This window comes from Schistocerca gregaria, chromosome 2 (assembly GCF_023897955.1).
Source record: "Schistocerca gregaria isolate iqSchGreg1 chromosome 2, iqSchGreg1.2, whole genome shotgun sequence".
NCBI classification, from domain to species: Eukaryota; Metazoa; Arthropoda; class Insecta; order Orthoptera; family Acrididae; genus Schistocerca; species Schistocerca gregaria.
The window spans coordinates 225,650,644-225,675,021 of record NC_064921.1 but is presented as its reverse complement, the minus strand read 5'-3'; the positions used below and the strand labels follow the sequence as shown (position 1 = coordinate 225,675,021).

Here is a 24,378-nt window from a genome sequence, read left to right as displayed (position 1 = left end):
CGGACGCCAATGGTGGAAACATAACGTTCCCAGCACTCCTGCTTCCGTTGGCGAATAAGGCGTCGGGCTCGGGCGCGGAACTGTTTAAAAGCAATGAGGGTCTCCAACGACGGGTGCCGCTTATGGCGCTGAAGAGCCCGCCGGCGATCTCGAATCGCCTCTGCGATCTCGGGCGACCACCACGGCACAGTCCTCCGCCGAGGTGCCCCGGATGGACAGGGAATCGCAGATGCCGCCGCAGAAACGATGCTGGTGGTGACCGACTGAACCACCGCATCAATCGGATCAGTGGAAGGAGGTGCGATCACTGCGACAGATGTAAATAAGTCCCAATCAGCCTTATTCAGAGCCCATCTGGAGGGGCGTTCAGAAGAGTGACGCTGTGGCAGTGACAGAAAGATGGGGAAATGGTCACTACCACATAAGTCGTCATGGACCCTCCAGTGGATGGATGGTGAAAGTCCGGGGCTGCAAATAGAAAGGTCAATGGCCGAAAACGAGCCATGGACCGCACTAAAGTGGGTCGCCTCTCCCGTGTTTAAAAGGCAGAGGTCAAGCTGTGACAGAAGAGTCTCGACATCTCTGCCCCGGCCAGTAATCGCGGCGCTACCCCACAAGGGGTTATGGGCGTTAAAGTCGCCCAGCAACACAAAGGGAGGCGGCAGTTGTCCTATCAATGCAGCCAACACATGACGAGAGACATCACCATCCGGCGGAAGGTACAAACTGCAGACAGTAATAGGCTGAGGCGTCCACAGCCTTACAGCGACAGCCTCTAAGGGTGTATGAAGAGGCACACACTCGCTGTAGATAGAGTTAAGGACGTAGACGCAGACTCCACCAGACACCCTCTCATAAGCTGCCCGGTTCTTATAATAACCCCGATACCCTCGTAGGGCAGGGGTCCGCATTGCCGGAAACCACGTTTCCTGGAGGGCAATGCAGAAGAAAGGGTGACTGCTGACGAGTTGGCGGAGCTCAGCAAGGTGGTGGAAAAAACCGCTGCAGTTCCACTGGAGAATCACATTGTCCATGGGCGAAATAGGCGTGAAGGGACCGAGGAGGCAGATCACGTCACTGGGTCACCTGCTGTCACCGATCGAGGACCAGTACAATCGGCGTCCTTGGCGTCTGAGGGTATGGCGAGATCCAGGTCCTCAGCGGACGCCATGATCTCCACCTCATCCTCAGACGCAGAGCCTGTATGGAGCGGTGGGGCGGATGCCACCGCACGTTCCTTGGCCTTAGAGGCCTTCTTCTTCTTCGTCTTCTCTCTCTGCTCCTTGGGCTTTACTGGCTGGGAGGGCTCCACCGAGTCAGTCTCCGGGACGGAGGAGGAGCGGGAAGCCCTGCGACCAGACGCTGGCCTGCTTTTCAGCCATTGGCTGACGTCACCCTTCCCAGAGGTGGAAACCTGGGAAGGGAGGGACCCGAGGGATCCCTTGCGAGAGAGAGTCGCCGAAGAAGTCGGACGCTTCTCCGGCTTAGAGTTGGGGACTTGTGTCCCCGATGGTTGGGGGGTCGTTGCTCCTGAGGTAGGTGGTGCAGGAGCAACAGATGGGGAAGTGCCCCCCACCATCAAGGGGGCAGGTGTAGTATTCCGGCTCAGAGTGTTCAGTGGAATCGGTGCAGCAGATGACAAAACTACTGTTTTGGCAGCGGTGGCATAGGAGCTGGTCAGAGCCACAGGATGTAGCCTCTCGTATTTCCGCTTAGCCTCAGTATAGGTCATGCGGTCCAGGGTCTTATATTCCATGATCCTTCGTTCTTTCAGTAGAACCTTGCAGTCTGGCGAGCAAGGGGAATGGTGTTCGCCGCAGTTCACACAGATGGGAGGCGGCGCACATGCAGTATTAGGGTGTGAAGGGCGTCCACAATCTCTGCATGTCATGCTGGAAGTACACCGAGATGACATGTGGCCGAACTTCCAGCATTTGAAACACCTCATCGGGGGAGGGATATAGGGCTTCACATCACATCGGTAGACCATCACCTTGACCTTTTCGGGTAGGACGTCACCCTCGAAGGCCAAGATGAAGGCACCGGTGGCTACCTGATTATCCCTCGGACCCCGATGGACGCGCCGGACGAAGTGAACACCCCGCCGTTCTAAATTGGCGCGTAGCTCGTCGTCTGACTGCAAGAGTAGGTCCCTATGGAATATAATGCCCTGGACCATGTTGAGACTCTTATGGGGTGTGATCGTGACGGAAACATCCCCCAACTTGTCACAAGCGAGTAACCGCCGTGACTGTGCAGAGGATGCCGTTTTGATCAATACTGCCCCAGAGCGCATTTTGGACAAGCCCTCCACCTCCCCAAACTTGTCCTCCAAGTGCTCGACAAAAAACTGAGGCTTGGTTGCCATAAACGATTCCCCATCGACTCGTGTACAGACTAAATAGCGAGGTGAATAAGGTTCGCTGCCAACTGTAGCCTTTCGTTCCTCCCATGGTGTGGCCAGGGAGGGGAACGATTGTGGATCATATGCCTGAGCGTTATATTGAGGCCGAGAACGCTTAGAGACTGCTGGCGGCTGGCCGCCAGCAAGAGATGATGTACCACGCTTCATCGCGGGTCATCCGCCCTGATGCCACCTACTCCGACCAAGGGCCCTCCCCACGGGCGCCACCCAGCCTCAGCAACGACCACCTGGCGGGATGGCCATTGCCGGGAGTCCCGATGCCCCAAGGAGACAGGCATCTACTCCTTGGCATACGCGGGGAGTTAACGGCGCAGGCATCAGTAGAGCGATCCCTGTGTTGTCAGGGGGCTACAACCGACAGGGTACATGGCGGCCCCACCACAACGGACTGGCTACCGTGCTGGATTTCAGGTGAAATGTAGTCCATGATCGTCATTGGCGCATAAAGCGACACAGCAGAGCAGACTGCAAAAAACCGCACCCAAGAACAAAGCCACGCCCTAGAGATGGTGAGTGGGCGGGACAGCTATGCGACGACGACCAACCAAGCTAGAGATGGTAAAGAGCGATGGACACATTGCACCTTGTAAGGCGCCCTTCCCCAATCAGCTCGCTCTTCGGAAGAATTTAGAAGATGGAGGTCAAACCCGGTAGGGGACCATCACATAAGGCCGAAACGTTTGAGACTCCTTTTAGTCGCCTCTTACGACAGGCAGGAATACCGTGGGCCTATTCTTACCCCCGAACCCACAGGGGGGGATGGGAGAATAAGTCCTCTCGTTCAATGAACGTTACAGTGAACCCTATAATGCTCCATTTACAGAGTGCGAGCTCCTTAGTTTTCTTGAACATTTCCCCAACACAGCTCTTGGGACGGATTGGATCCACAACCAGATGATTAAACATCTTTCGTCGGATTACATGCAACATCTCCTTGTCATCTTCAACCAGATCTGGTGTGATGGCATCTTTTCATCATATTGGCGGGAGAGCACCATCATTCCAGGGCTCAAACCCAGTAAAAACCCGCTTGATGTGGATAGCTCTCGACCCATCAGCCTCACTAGCGTTCTTTGTAAGGTGTTAGAAAGTGTGGTAAGTCGGCGGTTGTGTTGGCTCCTGGAGTCATGGGGCCTACTGGCTCCTTGCAAGGCCAGTTTCCGCATGGGTCTCTCTACCAGTGATAATCTTGTGTCCCTCGACTCTGATCCAAACAGTCTTTTCTAGGTGCCAACACCTGGTCGCCCTTTTTTTTATTTACGAAAAGCTTATGACACAACCTGGTGACACCATATCCTAGCCACTTTATACGAGTGGCGTCTCCAGGGCTGCTACCTCCATACTTTCCACTTTCCGAGTAGATGTTGGTGCTTCCCATAGTTCCCCCCTTCTCCTCCCCCTCCCTGTCCCATATCCAGGAGATTGGATTCCTGCAGGGATCCGTATTAAGTGACTATTTTTAGTGGCCATTAACGGTCTAGCAGCAGCTGTAGGATCATCGGTTTCATGTTCTCTGTACACTGACCTTTACATTTTGTGCTGCTCCTCCAGTATTGGTGTTGCCTAGTGGCACCTACAAGCAGCCATCCACAAGGCGCAGTCATGGGCTCTAGCCCACGGCTTTCAGTTTTTAGCTGCAAAGTACACTTCTGTCAGTGTCATACCATTCATCCGGAACCAGAACTTTCCCTTACTGATGACCCACTCACCAGAGTGGAGTCATATCGATTCTTAGGGCTGGTTTTCGACAACCGCTTAACTTGGCTTCTCATCTTAATCAGCTTAAGTGGAAGTGCTGGCAGCACCTCAATGCCCTTCACTGCCTGAGTAACACCAACTGGGGTGCAGATCGCTCTACGCTGCTGCAGCAGCTCTACAGAGCCATTGTTCAATCCCACCTTGACTATGGGAGTCCAGTTTATGGTTCAGTATCACCCTCAGATTGCACTTACTCCACCCAGATCAGCACTTTGGAGTGCGACTAGCAACAGGGACTTTTAGGTTGAATCCAGTGACCAGAATACTGGTGAAGGCTGGAGTCTCTTCATTGCAGATCAGACATGCACAACTGCTCACCAGTTATGTTGCACACATTCATAGCGCTTCTGAGCATCCAAATTACCATACCATCTCCTTTTCCCAACCATGACGGTTCATCTCCCACATTGACGGCCCAGGTCAGGACTTATGATTGAGGTGCACATTCGATCCCTTCTGTCTGAACTGGAGTCCTTCCCTCAAGGTCCATTCACAAACACCTTCATGGTTAAGCCTAGGCCGAAGCTTCATCTACACCTTACACACAGCCCTAAGGGCTCAGTTAACCCCGCAGCTCTATGCTGTTACTTCCTCTCGATTCTTGACATGTCCTGGGGCTCTGAAGTGGTTTACATTGATGACTCAATGACTGACGGTCACATTGGATTTGCCTATTTTCACAGATGACTTATTGACCAGGACTCCTTGCCAGATGGCTGAAGTATTTTCACTGCAGAGCTGGCGGCCATATCTCATGCTCTTGAGCACATCCACTCACGCCATGATGAGTCATTTCTTCTCTGTACTGACTCCTTGAGCAGCCACCAAGCTATTGACCAGTGCTACTCTGGCCATTCTTTGGTAGCGACCATCCAGGAGTCCATTATGCCCTGGAATGGTCCACTCAGTGGTGTTTGTCTAGACCCCAGGAAACGTCAGCATCCCAGGCAATGAAGTTCCCGACAGGCTGGCCAAACAGGTTGCATGGAAACCACTTCTGGAAATCGGCATCCCTGTAACTGACATATGTTCATTATTATGCCACAAGATTTTTCGGCTTTGAGAGACAGAATGACATAACCTCAGTACACACAACAAAGTGCATCCATTATATGTATACGGGCAAATGAACGTGTCTGCGCTGTTAGGACACTAACCAGAGTGGTTAGCTGCATTCACCTCCCTGGCAATGTCTTGCAGTCCTCCAAGTCTGTTGCCCACAGCTATGTCGCATCTCTCTTGCCATCACATGTGGCCGTGATTCATACTTAACGTACTTTTCTGCAAGCGTCAGTCGAGCAAAGTCGGAACAAGTCGCCTAAGAGGAGCAACAAAACGGCGAATTTCCGGTACCGGGAATCGAACCCGGGCCTCCTGGGTGAGAGCCAGGTATCCTAGCCACTAGACCACACCGGACAACGACGCAAACGCTCCTGCAGCGAACACAGCAACCACCCACCCGCTGCCTGACGACAGATGCATAAATTAACGTTTCCACTTTGGAGAACGGCATGCTCAGGACATATTTCCTGGGGGGCGAACGCCAGCAGTCACGAGAGCACACTGCGCCTATTGATCCCGTTCGCTGAATCACGCAGTCTGCTATGACAATAGAAACAGACGCCCACGCCGTGTTGCGCTGTTTCCTTTGCGGGTAATCAGTTCTCCTGCCTTCGAGACAGGAAACATTACACATGTGGCAGCTCTTTTTTTAGGGCCTCCCTTCTCCCCTAACAGCCCTTCCTTACACTCTCCATATGTGCCTTCTTCGGCGAGCTTCTGTCTGTAATCGTTGATTTGAACATTTTGTTGCTGCTCGCTGCGTCGCAAATTCGACATGAAATAGCATCCTCCTTCAGTGATCGTAATTAACACGAATGAATCAAGACGTCATCTTCTTAATTTCGCCTTATGTGAGGAAAATTGAAGACTCCGTTAGTGGTTGTCTATCGGAGTATAACCATGTCAGTTTCTAAAGGCGACACAAATTGCAGCAGACGGCGGAGGTAGCTTGAGGAAATGGAGAAGAAAAAGGGGAAGTAAGTCCAAACACGATCCTCTTGAGGTTTCTTGAGTGCCAGACGTAGCTGTAACCACTGTAAAATCCTTCTTCTTGTGGTAATGGTAAAATAAAAGATTTTTTTCCGCAAAGACTAATTAGCTTCTGATGATAATATTGCGGATAAACGAGTCTTCAAAATTACTACCGGAACTATAACTTATTGTCGGAGATGATAATTAACACCGTCTTTCGGTGGCTAGTTAGAGCCAAAATAAAGGTAGATCGAATTGAGAGGCCGGTTGCACACTACAATGACGATAATTCACTGAAAAATCAAAATGTTGCTGTCCGTGTTATGACTGGGAAAGAAAACGCACTTTACGTAATGCTCACCCCACGACACATTCACGATCGCACTGCAGGGGTGCATGTAACAAAAGCTTCTTAAATGGTACCAACTTAATTTTTGAAAATGCTACGGAAATTGGCTTCCGGTGAAAGTAAGAAACAAATAATACAACCAAAGTGGCCTCCATACAGGAGCCTTCAGATAAAATGGATCTAAAGAAATAGGCCTTCTCCTTAAACAGGTATACTTCGTGCCACTCCTCAAGTTAAATCACTGTATATAATCATCTATGGAAAACAAAATGACTAACGGCGAATTAACAGACGAAACTCAAAACAATTCGCACACTCCTCCTCTGCCTACACCATATCAATCAGAAACATAAAATGATAAAAGAATGGAACTGATAATATCATATAAGAACAGAATAAATAAAATTCACTATAAAGCGCCATGCACAAGATATTTATCATGTTCTTCCACTGAGAAAACATTGCGTCCATTAATTGTAAAGTATGGTTATCAGTCATAACGTACGTTTCGTAACACAACAGAAAGTTGAGAAGAATTTGCGAGAAACGTGAAATAGACTACGCAGTCCCCCGTTAGAGGAGTTTTTCAAACGTATAGGCTAAGGCAACATTAAGAAAATTGGCAAACGTTTGATGATACTTCTTCTGCAGTTGCATCTTATCGTGTTCAGCAGACAAATACACGACACACAGATATGCGTCCGTAATCTATAAATAAAGCATTGCATATACGGTATGTGCCAGAATCCAAGTGGTGGCAGCTCGTTTTGCTGGAGGAAAGGGCTGGCAGTCCGGGATGAGTGCAATGGTAGCGCTAAAACAGTCTACCTGAGTCCTATTGACTAGGGCGAGAATCCGCACATTAACTTGACAAACCGACGTAGAACACGCACAGGTAAAACGGTGCTCCAGGGTGTCTTCCTGCGGACAGCTGTCACAAGAGCTGGATGGCCTTAAATGAATGTGATTCAGCTTGCCATTGGTGGGAAGACGACGGTTGACCACCCTGTACCAGAAGCTGCTCACTGCCGATGAGAGATATGTGGCATGAACATTCGCCCACACCACCTTCCACGTAACCGTTGGGTAAAGACCCACCAATTTACGTCTGGCTGGTTGCCCCCTCAGACGTTGGTAGATCACTCGTGCATTTCGCGATCTTGGGTCCAGATCGTCACTGTCGAGGTAACTTTTCCGAACATAAAATTCACGAAGATACCGCAGCCGATATGGAATCTTTGTCGGATCAACCGGGGCTGTCTCTGACGGAGGGCGATAGGTGTCGAACAAAAAGGCTGTGGGACTCGTGGCATGGACCTCGAGCGTGCGATATGTACGATGAATGAGCAATGCTGCAGCTTTCGTAGCAAAGTGGATCAGGCCAAGTCCCCCTTCCTCTCGCGGCAGAGTACACGTGGCGTATGACACCTTGAAAATATCGCTCCTCCAGAGGAGCCAGTACACAGCCTGTGTGATGGCTCGACCCAAGTCCTTTGGCACATGAAAAATCTGAGCGAGGTACCACGCTTTGCTGAGGACGAAGGAATTGAGCAAAAGAACACGTTGATGCAGCGTTAAGTTGCGGGTGGCATGCAAATTAACCATCGCTCGAATTCCATATAAAGTGAGACGCCAATTGTAAACAGCCGCTTTCAAAATGTTGGCTTGGAAATGAACCCCTAAATTCTTATGTTCTTGTTTGACACTGAACCAAGATCGCTTAAAGCCATGAACTGCATTATGAATGGGCAGAAAAACAGTTTTCCGGGTGTTAATCTCCGCCCCCGAGGCGCGCGCATAGAACATAAGAACATTGTGGATGGTGTCCAGATGGGAGGGTGGAGACCCGAAGAGGCCCAGATCATCGGCATAGGCCCGACAAACATGTTTGACTCCCCCAACACGTATTCCCATGCAGGAGCTGAGGAGCTGTCTAATTTGCTTAAAAGTTGATCCATCTAAATGGCAAATAACGCTATGGACATCGGGCACCCTCGTTTAACCGAACACTTGAGACCAACACTGTCGGATAAAAATCCATTCACGTAAACACGAGAAGTTGAAGCTTGAAACAGATTGAAAACCATTGTCACAAAGTTTGTGCCAAAACCAAATTTTTGTTGGACGCGCCGAAGATAAGTATGGCTGACCCTGTCAAAAGCCGTAGCGAAGTCAATAGATAGGATTCCAAAACGGATTTTCTTCACTGTAGCGTGAGGAATGACGTCTCTATAAGTTAACACAGTCTCATAGATTGTCCTATGTGGCACTGCGCAATTCTGAAAATCACTGATAATCTTTGACATGTCGCCGCGTAAGCGTGTTGCAACACATTTCGTGAAAAGCTTGTAATCACCATTAAGAAGAGTAATAGGACGAAGATTGGACATCTTATTGCTCACCCTGGTTTTTGGAGCCAGTGTAATAATACATTCAAGAAAGGATGCAGGAACCGACACCCCGTTTAAAATTTCATTAAAAATATCAATGATAGTAGTACCAAATAAAGGCCAAAACTTAAGATAAAATTATGGCAGTAGACCATATGCCCCAGGTGATTTGTGTGTAGAATACGACCTCAAAACATCAGAAACGGCTTCCACCGTAAAGGGAGCATTAAGATGGCGGCGATCAGTAGCTGTTAAAACACGTGGTGTCACTTGTAAAAGATCCGCAATAGCTGCAGCATCACTACGTTTGTCACTAAATAAATCCACGAAATGACGGTGCACTTCCTTAAGGATTGCTGACTGTGTACGGAGACGCTCGCCATCAGCTGATTCAAGTTCCGTTATACAACTGCGCGCGGTGTGCCGACGTTCCCGTAAGAAGTGGAACATTGAGGGTGTTTCATCAGTCAGGTGTCCAGGAGCCTGGCTCCGCACAACCGACCCATAAAGTGCTAACGTTTGCAGTTCCATAAGGCGTCCCTTAATTTTGCGAATTCGCGCCACCCTGAGAGCAGGGTCATCGGTCTGCATGTAAATAACATCTTGCAAACAGAGCTCATAAAATTCAAGCGTGGATTTTTTCCAGAGCGCGGCGGTTGAACTAAATTCCTAGAGAGCTTTCCGCAAAGCTGGCTTTGCATATGCCACCCACCAAGACAACGTTGTTTCGTATAGAAAGCGATATAGCAGAACTCGCCGCAATACATTTACAGTGATGGGTTCTAATGTAGTATCAGATAAATGGCGGGTATTCAATTTTCATAGGCGTCTCACGCGAGATGGTGGTGCTAACAGAGTGGAACTGACGAACGTGCGAACAGTGGTCAGAGAAGAGTACAGGATGAACCACCGACGTCAGAGTACAATTCTTTCTGTCACTGGATTCATATATTCTGTCAAGCGGACTCCTACCAGTTGGATAAAAGTACGTAAACCCGTGGTCATGTGGGTGTAAATGCCTTCACGAATCAGTCAACTTTAGTTCCGTAACCAAAGCCTGCAGCTCAAGACATTTGTACGCTCGCGGCTCTTGGTCCCTCTCGTCGAGCACACAATTAAAATCGCCTCCTAAAACCACAGGTAGGCGGGGAGCTTGGAAAAGATGACACAATTCACTGCCATAAAAAACACTCCGTAACGGCTTTGCATCGGCACCAGAAGGAGCGTACACATTCACGTAGCGCACGTTGTTGACTGAGCATGCTACACCTCTACCGTTAGGAAGCCTCGCGATGTTTGAGACATAATGCCCCAAACGAACGAGAATTGCTGTACCACAACGAAATTCAGGATCAAAATTCACTAAAACCTGGCACCGCGTGAATCAAATTTGAGACCACTTCTTGTAGAAAAACGACGTCTGCACGAACATACTGAAGAAAATCAAGCAAAGCTAAAAATTTAACGTTTGACTCAATTCTATTAACATTAATTGTAGCAACAACTGATGGTGGATGCGCTACCATAAAGTATTTGAAGAAAACACGCGCTACAGGGGGTGCGACACCAGGATCTTGTTCTACATCTTCGGACCAGTTTATTTGAGTACTCAACTCCGGACAGAGGGGGACCACCTCCATAGCCACATTAGGTGTAGTTCCAGCCGAAACATTCGCGGTATTTACTGGTTCAGAAGTAGCTTCCGACCCAGCAAAAAGTGGTTGTGGGCGCGTACGCTTTTGATAAGAATCCTCCGACTTGCGTTTCACAGACGGCTGTGTAGGTTGCGTAGTGGGAACACTTTCACCTTGAAATTCGGCTCCCTGTTCACTTTCATGTTCTCCTTTGTTTAAAACTTCTTTCAGCTGACGAACCGTACAGTCACGGCGGCTTTCCGACGCACTTTGCTTTTGCACAGGCTGGCTACTAGCTAACGGACGCTGCTGCCGCCGGCCGGAATCAAGCACCTGCTTCGAGGTAACATCGGTGCAGTTCGGGAATCGTTGTGAATTTTTCTGCTTCTGTTTCGGATTGCGACGCGAAACAGGAGCCGTATCAGGAGAAGGACTCCACTCCCTTCGAACCGAAACTCCTTCCAAAATTCCGGAACTACTGGCGCTACGGAATCTTTGCGAGCCACTGTTTCTACCCATATAGCTTGCACGTCGCGGTTTTGGTTCTGGTCCGGCGGGGATGGTTCCCATTTCCTCACACCATTCAACATCAACAGAAGAAACCGACGCACCCTCGTTTACAGAAGCGTCTTCAGCTACAGAAGTGGACCAGCCGATATTTACGACATGTGAAGCAATAACAACAGGATCGATGTTTGAAACCGGCGGGACATCTCTAGCAACAGCAGCCTGGGGCACTATTACAAGTTCTCCTTCACTTACAGACTCTGAATTTTCAAACATTTCCGAAACAGGAGCAATCAGACGCGGTAGGAGTAATTTCCATCGCTTCGGCCTCGGTCGTGTGTGTATTTTCGGCATGCCGGTGTGTGGGCGACTGGCCCAGTGCGACCGACGCATACGTCAAAACATCAGTTTGACCACCGTCCTGACCAGCTAATAGTAACTGTACCGGGCGCCTACGTCTCGGACAATTTTGTCGCAAATGATCACTAGCATTACAAAATGAACAGGTCTGTGGCTGCCTGCTGTACGGAATAAATGCCCGGTGACCGGCAATGACTAAAAACGACGGCACGTGTTTTCGTACAATCATTTTCACACTCCGAGTACCATTGTCTACCTGATAGATGTAAGCAGACGACCATTTTTCTTTACTTACCGAGAGCACAGTACCATAAGGCATTAATCTCCGAGCTATTGTCTCGTTACGGGTTTCAAAAGCCAAGTTAAAAACACGAACATTTCGTATCCCATAACCAGCATTTGAAACAGTCGCATCACTAATGTTACCATCAATGTGCTTAAATTTTCGAATACCTTCACTAACGTTCACTAAGGGATCACAAAGTTCGGGAGACCTAAGTTTCAAAAATTAAAGAGTTCAGAAAAGCGTCCAACTGCAATCCTAATACTTCGGTTTCCGGTAATTGCAACTCTTCCTTAATCCACTTATGTATTTCGAAAGCAGACGGCCTAACAACGTTCCTATCAAAGGCACACTGAACGTTATTTTCCCTATTTTCTTGATCCATATTACTGTTCAGAAGCAACACAGTGTGCTCCCTGCCGCCGTTGGATAAGCAGCTGCAGCAGCAAGTCGTATAACCCTAGCTTACTTATTTGTTAGATAGTTTAATTTCTTTGCGTGTTTTTGGGTACTTGCATTGTTTAATTCATATATTTCGGGCGTATTATAGTATTTGACAGTTGTAGCATCGCGCTTTAGTGTTTACTTCGTAGATTCTTATTTAAATTGCGTGTGAGTTTCGTATAGGAGGTGCAATTTCGAGTTTTAGTTACTGTAATCGTAAATTCAGCAGATTGTAGCGCAGTCGTTAGGCATTTGTACAGGTTAGTTGATACATTCTTTGCGTGTTCCGCTTGCGTTATCTAGGCACGGACTCGTGTTTCGGTAACTGTTGATAAACATCGATTAGAATGGACAGGGACTGCGATTGCTGTGTTCGGATGAGGGCTGACTTGGCATCCCTTCGCTCACAGCTGCAATCGGCGCTGACTTCGGTCGCGCAGCTTGAGGCTGTTGCCAATGGGCACCACTGTGGGGAGCCGGACTCGGGTAACACGGGGATGTCAACCTCGTCCCGTCTGTCCCCAGATCGGTCTGCCGCTGTGGTTGCCCCGGTTGCTGCCCGCAGTGGGGCAGAGCCCTCGCCTGTGGTTGATTGGGAGGTCGTTCCAAGGCGTGGCAGGCAGCGAAAGGCGTCCCCGGAGGCTGATCAGAAAGCCTCCCCGGTGCGTCTGACAAACCGGTTTCAGGCACTGTCTCTGGCTGAGCCAGATGCAGCTGCCTGCCCTGTTTCAGAGGATCATTCTCAGCCTTCAAGGTCCGGGCAATCGCAGAGGGTGGGCTTACTGGTAGTTGGGAGCTCCAATGTTAGGCGCGTAATGGGGCCCCTTAGGGATACGGCGGCTAAGGAGGGGAAGAAATCCAGTGTGCACTCCGTGTGCATTCCGGGAGGAGTCATTCCTGATGTGGAAAGGGTCCTTCCGGATGCCATGAAGAGCACAGGGTGCAGCCAGCTGCAGGTGGTGACACATGTCGGCACTAATGACGTGTGTCGCTTTGGATCTGAGGAAATTCTCTCTGGATTCCAGCGGCTATCTGATTTGGTGAAGGCTGCCGGTCTTGCTTACGAGATGAAGGCAGAGCTCACCATCTGCAGCATCGTGGACAGAACCGACTGCGGACCTTTGGTGCAGAGCCGGGTGGAGGGTCTGAATCAGAGGCTCAGACGGTTTTGCGACCGTATTGGCTGCAGATTCCTTGACTTGCGCCATAGGGTGGTGGGGTTTCGGGTTCCGCTGAATAGGTCAGGAGTTCACTACACTCAGCTGGCGGCTACACGGGTAGCGGAGGCTGTGTGGCGTGGACTGGGCGGTTTTTTAGGTTAGAAGGCCTCGGGAAAGTGCGGGATGGGCTGCAATGTCAAAGGGTGCTTGGCAATTACAGGACGTGCTTGGATCAAGGAACAGTCGGAATTATAGTTGTAAATTGTTGTAGTTGCGCTGGAAAAGTCCCTAAGCTTCAAGCGCTAATAGAAAGCACAGAAGCTGATATCGTTATAGGTACAGAAAGCTGGCTAAAGCCTGAAATAAGTTCTGCAGAAATTTTTACGAAGTCTCAGACGGTGTTCAGGAAAGATAGATTAGGCAGAATTGGTGGTGGAGTGTTTGTGTCTGTCAGTAGTGGTTTATCTTGTAGTGAAGTCGAAGTAGATACTCTGTGCGAATTGGTGTGGGTGGAGGTTATACTTAACAGCCGAATTAAGTTAATAATTGGCTCCTTCTACCGACCCCCAGACTCCGATGATACAGTTGCGGAACAGTTCAGAGAAAGTTTGAGTCTCGTAACAAATAAATACCCCACTCATACGGTTATAGTTGGTGGGGACTTCAACCTACCCTCGGTATGTTGGCAAAAATACTTGTTCAAAACCGGTGGTAGGCAGAAAACGTCTTCCGAGATTGTCCTTAATGCATTCTCCGAAAATTATTTCGAGCAGTTAGTCCACGAACCCACGCGAATTGTAAATGGTTGCGAAAACACACTTGACCTCTTGGCCACAAACAATCCAGAGCTGATAGAGAGCATCATGACTGATACAGGGATTAGTGATCACAAGGTCATTGTAGCTAGGCTCAATACCATTTCTTCCAAATCCATCAGAAACAAACGCAAAATAATTTTATATAAAAAAGCGGATAAAGTGCCACTAGAAGCCTTCCTAAAAGACAATTTCCATTCCTTCCGAACTGACTATGCGAATGTAGACGAGATGTGGCTCAAATTCAAAGATATAGTAGCAACAGCAATTGAGATATTCATACCTCATAAATTGGTAAGAGATGGAACGGATCCCCCGTGGTACACAAAAAAGGTCCGAACGCTGTTGCAGAGGCAACGGAAAAAGCATGCGAAGTTCAGAAGAACGCGAAATCCCGAAGATGGGCTAAAATTTACAGACGCGCGAAATTTGGCACGTACTTCGATGCGAGATGCCTTTAATAGGTTCCACAACGAAACATTGTCTCGAAATTTGGTAGAAAATCCGAAGAAATTCTGGTCTTATGTAAAGTACACAAGCGGCAAGACGCAGTCAATACCTTCGCTGCGCAGTGCCGATGGTACTGTTATCGACGACTGTGCCGCTAAAGCGGAGTTATTGAACGCAGTTTTCCGAAATTCCTTCACCAGGGAAGACGAATGGAATATTCCAGAATTTGAAACACGAACATCTGCTAGCATGAGTTTCTTAGAAGTAGATACCTTAGGGGTTGCGAAGCGACTCAAATCGCTTGATACGGGCAAGTCTTCAGGTCCAGATTGTATACCGATTAGGTTCCTTTCAGATTACGCTGATACTATAGCTCCCTACTTAGCACTCATATGCAACCACTCGCTCACCGATAGATCTGTACCTACAGATTGGAAAATTGCGCAGGTCGCACCAGTGTTCAAGAAGGGTAGTAGGAGTAATCCATTTAACTACAGACCTATATCATTGACGTCGGTTTGCAGTAGGGTTTTGGAGCATATACTGTATTCAAACATCATGAATCACCTCGAAGGGAACGATCTATTGACACGTAATCAGCATGGCTTCAGAAAACATCGCTCTTGTGCAACGCAGCTAGCTCTTTATCCGCACGAAGTAATGGCCGCTATCGACAGGGGATCTCAAGTTGATTCCGTATTTCTAGATTTCCGGAAAGCTTTTGACACCGTTCCTCACAAGCGACTTCTAATCAAGCTGCGGAGCTATGGGGTATCGTCTCAGTTGTGCGACTGGATTCGTGATTTACTGTCAGGAAGGTCGCAGTTCGTAGTAATAGACGGCAAATCATCGAGTAAAACTGAAGTGATATCAGGTGTTCCCCAGGGAAGTGTCCTGGGACCTCTACTGTTCCTGATCTATATAAATGACCAGGGTGACAATCTGAGCAGATCTCTTAGACTGTTTCAGATGATGCTGTAATTTACCGTCTAGTAAGGTCATCTGAAGACCAGTATCAGCTGCAAAGCGATTTAGAAAAGATTGCTGTATGGTATGTCAGGTGGCAGTTGACGCTAAATAACGAAAAGTGTGAGATGATCCACATGAGTTCCAAAAGAAATCCGTTGGAATTCGATTACTCGATAAATAGTACAATTCTCGAGGCTGTCAATTTAACTAAGTACCTGGGTGTTAAAATTACTAACAACTTCAGTTGGAAGGACCACATAGATAATATTGTCGGGAAGGCGAGCCAAAGGTTGCGTTTCATTGGCAGGACACTTAGAAGATGCAACAAGTCCACTAAAGAGACAGCTTACACTCACTCGTTCGTCCTCTGTTAGAATATTGCTGCGCGGTGTGGGATCCTTACCAGGTGGGATTGACGGAGGACATCGAAAGGGTGCAAAAAGGGCAGCTCGTTTTGTATTATCGCGTTATAGGGGAGAGAGGGTGGCAGATATGATACACGAGTTGGGATGGAAGTCATTACAGCATAGACGTTTTTCGTCGCGGCGAGACCTTTTCACGAAATTTCAGTCACCAACTTTCTCTTCCGAATGGAAAATATTTTGTTGAGCCCAACCTACATAGGTAGGAATGATCATCAAAATAAAATAAGAGAAATCAGAGCTCGAACAGAAAGGTTTAGGTGTTCGTTTTTCCCGCTCGCTGTTCGGGAGTGGAATAGTAGAGAGATAGTATGATTGTGGTTCGATGAACCCTCTGCCAAGCACTTAAATGTGAATTGCAGAGTAGTCATGTAGATGTAGAAGAAGACGCCGCCGCGACGAACCGCGGTCCACGAGGCACCAGCAAGCACTGCCGAACGTGCCGCTCCCAGGGCGCGATGCGCACGAGCCCGCGCCTCCGAAGAGACTGGTGCCTTAAACCAGCGCCTTAGACCGCTCGGTCACGCTACCTACGCGACCCGACGGCCACCGGAGCTGCATTCTACCCTTCGAGAACACACGGCAATGGCACAAAAACGAGAAGTAAAAATTGGCAGCGGTGGGATTCGAACCCACGCCTCCGAAGAGACTGGTGCCTTAAACCAGCGCCTTAGACCGCTCGGCCACGCTACCTGCACCAGGGTTCGTGGCATTTGTAGAAAACAGTGCACGACACAACTTCCTGATCTTCTGCGACGGGTTGTTCATACATCGAACCTCAAACCACTGCACTTTTCGAATAGAGATTAACTACACAGGCAGCTGCCAGCGCTCTGGTGCGGCGGCATCGCGTGTTGATATTGAATCGGTAGTGCCACCTGCAGCCTGTGGAACATGAGCAAACAATCAGGAGGGCACCGTGATTTCAAACACTGGGTCACTATCGTCATTGCAGCAACAGCAAGGCAGAATTTTAAAAAGTGCCGTGAACAGGACTCGAACCTGGGTTATTGCGGCCACAACGCAATGTCCTAACCACTAGACGATCACGGCCACGGAGCCACCGCCGAAAGCAGCCCTCGCGACTGCAAGTGGCGATGAACAGCAAAGCTCGGCCGACTGCGTCTCGCCACAGCTGTGTCACACGCGGTCTCCATCATATGCATACCTGCAAACGACCGTGCCTGCGCTCTTGGGACACTGAGCAGAGTGGTTAGCTGCATTCAACGCCCGTGGCAATGTCTTGCAGTCCTCCAAGTCTGTTGACCGCAGGTATGTGCATCGATAAGAGGTGGACAGGTGTCGCATCTCTCTCGCCGTCACTTGTGGCCGCGAACCATATTTTACGTAGTTTTCTGCAAGCGTCAGCGGAGCGTCAGTCGAGCTAAGTCGGGACAAGTCGCATAAGAGGAGCAACAAAACGCGCATTTCCGGTACCGGGAATCGAACCCGGGCCTCCTGGGTGAGAGCCAGGTATCCTAGCCACTAGACCACACCGGATAACGACGCAAGCGCTCCTCCAGCAAACTCAGCAAGCACCTTCCCGCTATTTGGCGACAACTGCAAAAATTAACGTTTCCACTTTCTAGAACGGCATGCTCGGGACGTATCTCGTGGAGACGAACGCCAGCGATCATGAGACCAACCTGCGCCGGTGAATCCTGTTGTTACACCACGCACTGTGCTACGACAATTTACGAAAGCGACGATCACGCTTTGCTGCGCTATTTCCTTCGCGGGTAATCAGAGCTCTGGATTACGAAACAGAAAAAGTTGGCAGCTTTTTTTTTTTTTTAAATTGGCAACTTTTTTTTTCTTTTTTTTATTTTTTAGTTTTTTTTTAAACGAAAACGAACGTTGACCAAAGCAAAATGAAAAGTAAGCCTCCTTCCTCTGAGGCATTGTTGGTGAAAGGGTTAACGGAAAGGTGTGGATCTTCACGGAAATCAGAGTAAACATGCGATTGCTTCGTGAAGTGGAAAATAAAGAACAATATTACTTTCGGAAATCAGTCAAAGAAAAGTCCAGTCAGCACACAAAGCAAAACGCCATTCAGCAACGGAGAAGGCATTATCACGGACGTACTCCGTGGACAAAAGAAAAAGGAAAAAAAAAGGAGGTGCGATGATCACTCTTAATAAACAAGAAAGAAAAGAAAACAATGCAATTCAATTAGGAAAATCACACCATCAATCCCGACGAAAGTAAAAGTAAGTAAAACACAATGAAATGTCCACAAAAAAGGGAACACTTTCATGCAAACGCTTCTTCGCGGTAACACGATCCCAAACCATAACAGGGCAGAGTGGAAAACAAGAGGAAAATAAAGAAAGGAAAACAAAAATCCTCGCAATACACCATATACGAGGCAATTCCCAAGGGGGAAATGTCTCCCGATGACGTTATATTTTTCGTTCCTGATACTGAATATACATGCATCGCTAAACGAATTCTCTCACTATCACGTCACAGTTTTAAGCAGGAATGGGGAAAATTAATTAAGTCGACATCGGTAAGGAGCAAAAGCATGCGCCAAAGCGACATGCAAAAAATTTGCAAAAGTCAGAACATAATCGGTACGAACACGGTACTTGCCGTGTTCAGTCCATAAGTAGGTGAGAAAATCTAAACGATCCGTCAGTTTGAGACAAAAGAGTGAATGAATGGTATGGCCGATTAACCAGATCGTGGCATTGCGTTTGGTGGATGGAAACGCCTTACACTGAGGTACGATTGCATCTGCCACTGTCACCTGCGCTATAGACACCCTGTTGACGAGACGAACCATATCCCGAGCAGTGTCCCACACAGCACGGAACCGACGGCACACGAAACGATGTTCAATGGTCAATGGTATCTTCGACATGGCACTCTTCGCATGCAGGGGACGGACTCAGATGAATAGAGTGCAGTTTAGCATTTGTAGGAATCGTGCCATTGACCACTTTATACCACGTTGCTCTGACAGGTGCAGGAAGCACGGGGGTGGTGAAGTTGCGCCAAACTGTCCGCCAGTCAGTATGTGGTAGGCGGTACTCCCACTTGTTTCTGGCCGGTAATCCCCGCAGAGCACGGACAATGTCGCCCACACGGCCCCCGCTGGTGCCACTATGCGCAAGATAGCTGCTGTTAAAATAAAAAAGCCGCACGTAATTCAGCGCAAAGGGTATGTGGCTGACAGAGACCGGAGCAACCACGGAAGGTGGGCGGTATTGGGTGAACAACCTGACCGTGGCACTGCTGGTGCCTTTCTCCAATACGGCCGTAGTCCGTTTGAGGAGGAGCGCCGCGCATTTGGCGGAAAAATCCACCAGACCGAGTCCCCCATCGGCCGGATGTAAGGTGCAGGTGGCTAATGAAACTTTGAAAATGTCTCCTTTCCAAAGGAGCCAGTACACGGCCTGTTTAATAGCGCGAGCTAGAAGCTTAGGAACCGGGAGAACCTGTGCTAAATACCACGCTCGAGCTAAGATGGTAGTGTTAATAAGATGCACCTTGTCATGGAGCGCCAAATGCCGGGCCGCATGAATTTTAACAACCGCCCTAACGGTGTGTAAGACGGGACGCCAATTCAGAGCCTCCATGCGCTGAGGATTATCAGATAAAATAACCCCCAGGACTTTGTGCTGCTGCACAACACTGAACCAATTTCGACGCACATGGCTCATGCGTGGAGTAAGAGGCAGCAAAACCGTCTTGTGAACATTCACAACGGCCCCCGTCGCCTTCTCAAACAGCCGGAGAACAGAGTACAGGGTATCTACATCGGCCGGCCGACCCAAGAACACCCCAAGATCGTCGGCATAAGCCCGACAAGTGAGGCGATCTTCCCCAAGTTGGATCCCGGGACACTCGCGGCAGATAGACCGCAGCAGCGGGTCGAGCGCCAAAGCGTAAAGTGTCATTGACAACGGGCAACCCTGTCTGACCGAGCGAGTTAGACGTATAGGCTGACTGAGGGACCCATTGACGATGACACTCGACGTGGCATTTCGCAAAAAACCCTGAACCGTGTGGGTAAACTTACGGCCAAAGCCCATTGCAACCATGACACGCCGCAAATAGGCATGGCCAACCCTGTCAAACGCATTCTGGAAATCGATCAACATAATGGCTGCCGACCGAACTCTGTTGCCGCGTACAAAACCGATACAATCCCTATAGGCCAGAACGGCGTCAAAAATATTCCTGTCACGCACAGCACACGTCTGATGTTCACAGAGAACGCGCGGCATGACTTGCCGCAGTCTGTGCGCGACGCACCTCGCCATGATCTTATAGTCCGCGTTTAACAGAGTGATCGGTCGAACAGCGTGGATATTCGGCGTCGCTTTCGATTTTGGAATGAGCGTGATGCATCCCGCTGCAAATTCCGTTGGTAGAGGAGCGCCATTAAGAATTTCATTCGCGATACCGGTTAACGTATCGCGTAAAAGGTTAAAAAATTGCAAATAAAATTCAGCGGGAATGCCGTCCATTCCGGGAGGTTTTCCCCTAGGACTTCGCTTGACAGCTTCGTGCAATTCATCGGACGTAAAAGCCTCATTAAGATGGACACGGTCTGTGCGACGTAAAACATTTGGAATCCCCTGTAAAAGACGACGCAGCGCAGCGGGTTCGACATCAACGTCTCGAAAGAGAGACTCAAAATGTGCGTGAATTTCCCTCTCAATCGTCACCCTGTCGGAAGTCTTTGTTCCATCCCGAGTGACCCACGCATTAAAGGCCAATCGTTCGCGCATCTTCCGCTCTCTGTTAAGGTGATATATAGAGAGCGGCTCCCCGTCCACGGCACCCACAGGCTGGCACCGAGTAACCGGCCCTCTACCCTTTCGCCGCAGATCGGTCAAAAGTTCGGCCTGAAATTGTTTAAAAATGGGAAGAAGATGCGGCTGAGCCGTAACTTGGCGGGCGAGGTCCTTCAAACAGCTCTGATAAAACTGTGACGTCGAGCGACGCCAGTGCGCTGCGTCTCGGCTAAAATTAATTAAAAAGGTCCGGACTGCAGGTTTGGCAGTGCCAACCCACCACCCGAGAACGCTACTATCACCGGGTTTAGCCTGCAAAAGGTTGTGCCACATATCAGTGAAGGACTGCTGAAAATGAGAGTCGGCCAGCAGGCTGCAGTTAAACTTCCATAGATTTCGGCGATAGGAAGGCCTAAAAAATGGAAGCGAAAGTTCACAAAAATAACTGCAGTGATCTGAAAAAATAACCGGCCTGACCTCAGATCGAGCCACCGGGGCCGCAAGTGACGATGACACATACATCCGATCAAGTCTGCTGTGTCCCTGTGGATAAAAATAGGTATATTGGGTTTCAACCGGGTGGAGCATTCGCCACGTGTCCTTCAGATTAAAACTTGTGAGAAGCGTGTGGAGTTCCTGACACTTGTTGGGGCGCGGCTCCTGATCGCGGTCATCGGTGACCGCATTAAAATCACCGCCGAGAATTAAATTAGCGGAATTCCGGTGCAAAACCTCACACAGCTCCTGACTATAAAAGAGCCGCCGCGCCGCGTAGTCGCTACCGGAAGGAGCATAAACATTAACAAACGTGACGCCTTCAATAATGCACGCAATAGCGCGGCCAGTAGGGAGACACTCGATATTAGTGACATTGAGCCCGGGGCAGACTAAAATAGCTGTACCGGTGACATTGTCTGACACTACATTATCCACAATAACGTAGTCACTCAGATCGGTTAAAAGCAGGAGAGCCTCCCGTGTCACTTCTTGCAAAAAAGCGACATGGCAACGGGTTTCACATAAAAGAGTTTTTAAGGCAAAGACCTTATGAGGACTACGCATTTTGTTAACATTAACAGTAAGTATACGCCACCGACGCGTGTCAGGAACCATACACAACGCAAGGAGCAACAAATACAGTGTGCACAAGAAGCGAGGCAGTATCGCTGCGAAGATAACGCGGAATGTAGACAAGATCGGCAAAAATGGCATACCGACAGGTGGCAGGTATCATACACAAATTACACACGAAAGAAGGGTCTACAATAACAGTCACAAGGGCGCCCCCAAAGCAAAGCAACACGTGAACATGAACGGCAAAAACGATCCACCGCAGGCTACCGAACGCCAAGCACAGCTAAAACACCAACAATTAAGGAGATACAACATACACATACAATAAGAGGTGCCCCGGCTCAGCGAGGACGACGCAGTCGAGCGACAGGCCCGGTAAAACAAACAACCCGCCAACGCCGTGCACAAAAGTAAATCAAAGGCACACAGTGGCACAAGGAAAGGTTGTGTGCGCTACCAAACGACGGAGACAATCGACAACAACGATAAAAGACATCCCCAAAGGTGGAGACAGGAGACATAGGTGAAATATCAAAAATATACGGACAGAGTAAAAGGACATGTGCGCCGCCAATATTATACCATGCAGCTCGTCGGCATGAGCGATGAGACATTGCCTCCAACGGGGGGCAAACACCAGACACAGCAAAGTCAATAAAAAAAAAAAAAAAAAATTCAAAGAAACGTGCACAACGGTGGAAGCATTGGCGTCACAAGGGGCACACACTGTTTCAACACAAACGACTAAAAATTCCGCCAGCGGACAATAAACACCAGACACTTTCAAAGGCTAAAACGTGGGTCCGCAAAAAAAAAATTGCATGCACATGTGCTGCTAAAACAATGCAAGAAAGTGGCAAGCACAGTAAAATATGTCTGCAACGGATGTCACACATCAGACGCGCGAAAAAAAAAAAAGTATACGCACCACAAAAGCGGCACACGCACCGGTAAGACAGCACATGGTATTGAGATTAACGGGGTAAACACACAAAAACCACGTGTCAGGCCCCATTGACAACAAAACTACACAAGTATGTGAAAAATAAATGCGCACATCTGGAAAAGCAACCGTGTATCCGTAACGATCCAAGTGAGCGGCAAGAACGACTAAAATGTGCCGCCGACGAGCGGCTGGCACCCAACACATTGAAAAATACCAAACACATTTAAAATACACAACAAATAAAAACATACAACGACTGGTGCAGTGGCGCTGCCAAAATTACACTCGCGTGCAAAAATACAGGTTAAAACGCGCAACAGACCGGTGTCACACAAGATAGACAAGAATACGCCACAAAAAACAACGGTAAACTTAGGCAACGGCGGATACAATCACGCTGCCAAGCAAAGAGCAAAGTCACGCTACGTACCGGCTCCAGTGCCGTCGTCCACCTCCACGTCCGCCGCCCAGTCACACTTATCACCAGAAAACACGGGGGGCTGAACCACCTCCGTGTCCATACTAACAGCGGCACCGGAAGGAGCCGCCGTGGCAGGTCCAGCGCCGACGGCAGAAACACATCCAGAATCCTGTGAGTGCGGCCGGATGCGACGGCAATGTGAGTCGTCCGATTTACGTTTGGCTGCCAAGTGTGCAGGCGACACGCCCTGAACAACGTCCATCGCCATACCGCTTGCCACAACGGGCTCCTTTTTAGTAAGGAGAACCTTTAGCTGTCGAACTTTCTCGTCCCGCTTGGATTCCGCGGAACTCACGGACGCCTCGGGCTGACTGCAAGCAACAGGACGCTGCCGACGGCGATCGGAAGCCGGCGCCTGCCGCGAGTCAACAACCGCGCGCTGCGAGGCCCGTTGCAATTTCTTTTGCTTAGAGGTGGACTTGTACGGTGGAACACAAGTCACCACCGGGGACGGCGTCCGCGCCTTACGAAAGGAAACACCTGAAATACTCGCGCTGCGAAAGCGGGTAACGTTTTCAGCCCTCTCAGTAGGCCTTTCGCGACGCGGTTTGGGTTCCGCGGGGGCGTCAAGACGCTCCTCACGATCGACAGCAACGGTGGCAGAAGCGGACACATTCTCATTCATAACAGAGGGAGCAGCCTCTGAAATGGGTTCCGATACGGACAGCGTTACAGCTGCCGGTACAGGGTCAGACACAATCGGTAGTTCAATTCTATCAACAGCCTGCGTGTCAGGCACAGTGGCTGCTACATCCACAGGCAAAGAAATCACAGGCAACGTCGGGGAGCTATCAGCAACAGGAACGGAAGGTGTAACGTCCATAGCAACGAAGTCGGTCGCAAGCTCAGGTGCTGACACACGACTCGCACGTGCGGGGGAGGCGCCAAGCGCGACCGACGCCCACGTCACCTCGTCCTGACCGTCTGTCCGTGGTAATTGCACAGGGCGACTACGTTTCGGACAGTCCTGTCGAAAATGTCCGGTGCCATTGCAAAACGAACAGGTCGCCGGTTGGCCGCTATAAGTAATAAAAGCCCGATGGCCAGCAACAACAACAAAAGACGGTATATGCTGTCGGACAATCATACGGACATTGCGAACACCGTTCTCAACGTCGTAATGATAAGC

At 49.3% G+C, this 24,378-nt stretch overlaps 4 non-coding genes across 4 annotated transcripts; all 4 read right to left on the bottom strand.

The window, feature by feature from the left end:
• Nucleotides 1–5,527: 5,527 nt before the first annotated feature.
• Trnae-cuc (transfer RNA glutamic acid (anticodon CUC)) lies at nt 5,528–5,599 on the bottom strand. The gene has a single exon. It is a non-coding gene; the product is annotated as a tRNA-Glu (tRNA).
• An 11,012-nt stretch (nt 5,600–16,611) lies between these two features.
• On the bottom strand, nt 16,612–16,693 carry Trnal-aag (transfer RNA leucine (anticodon AAG)). The gene has a single exon. It is a non-coding gene; the product is annotated as a tRNA-Leu (tRNA).
• Nucleotides 16,694–16,981: 288 nt separating this feature from the next.
• Trnah-gug (transfer RNA histidin (anticodon GUG)) lies at nt 16,982–17,053 on the bottom strand. Its single transcript has one exon. It is a non-coding gene; the product is annotated as a tRNA-His (tRNA).
• A 375-nt stretch (nt 17,054–17,428) lies between these two features.
• On the bottom strand, nt 17,429–17,500 carry Trnae-cuc (transfer RNA glutamic acid (anticodon CUC)). The gene has a single exon. It is a non-coding gene; the product is annotated as a tRNA-Glu (tRNA).
• Between the last annotated feature and the right edge of the window lie 6,878 nt (nt 17,501–24,378).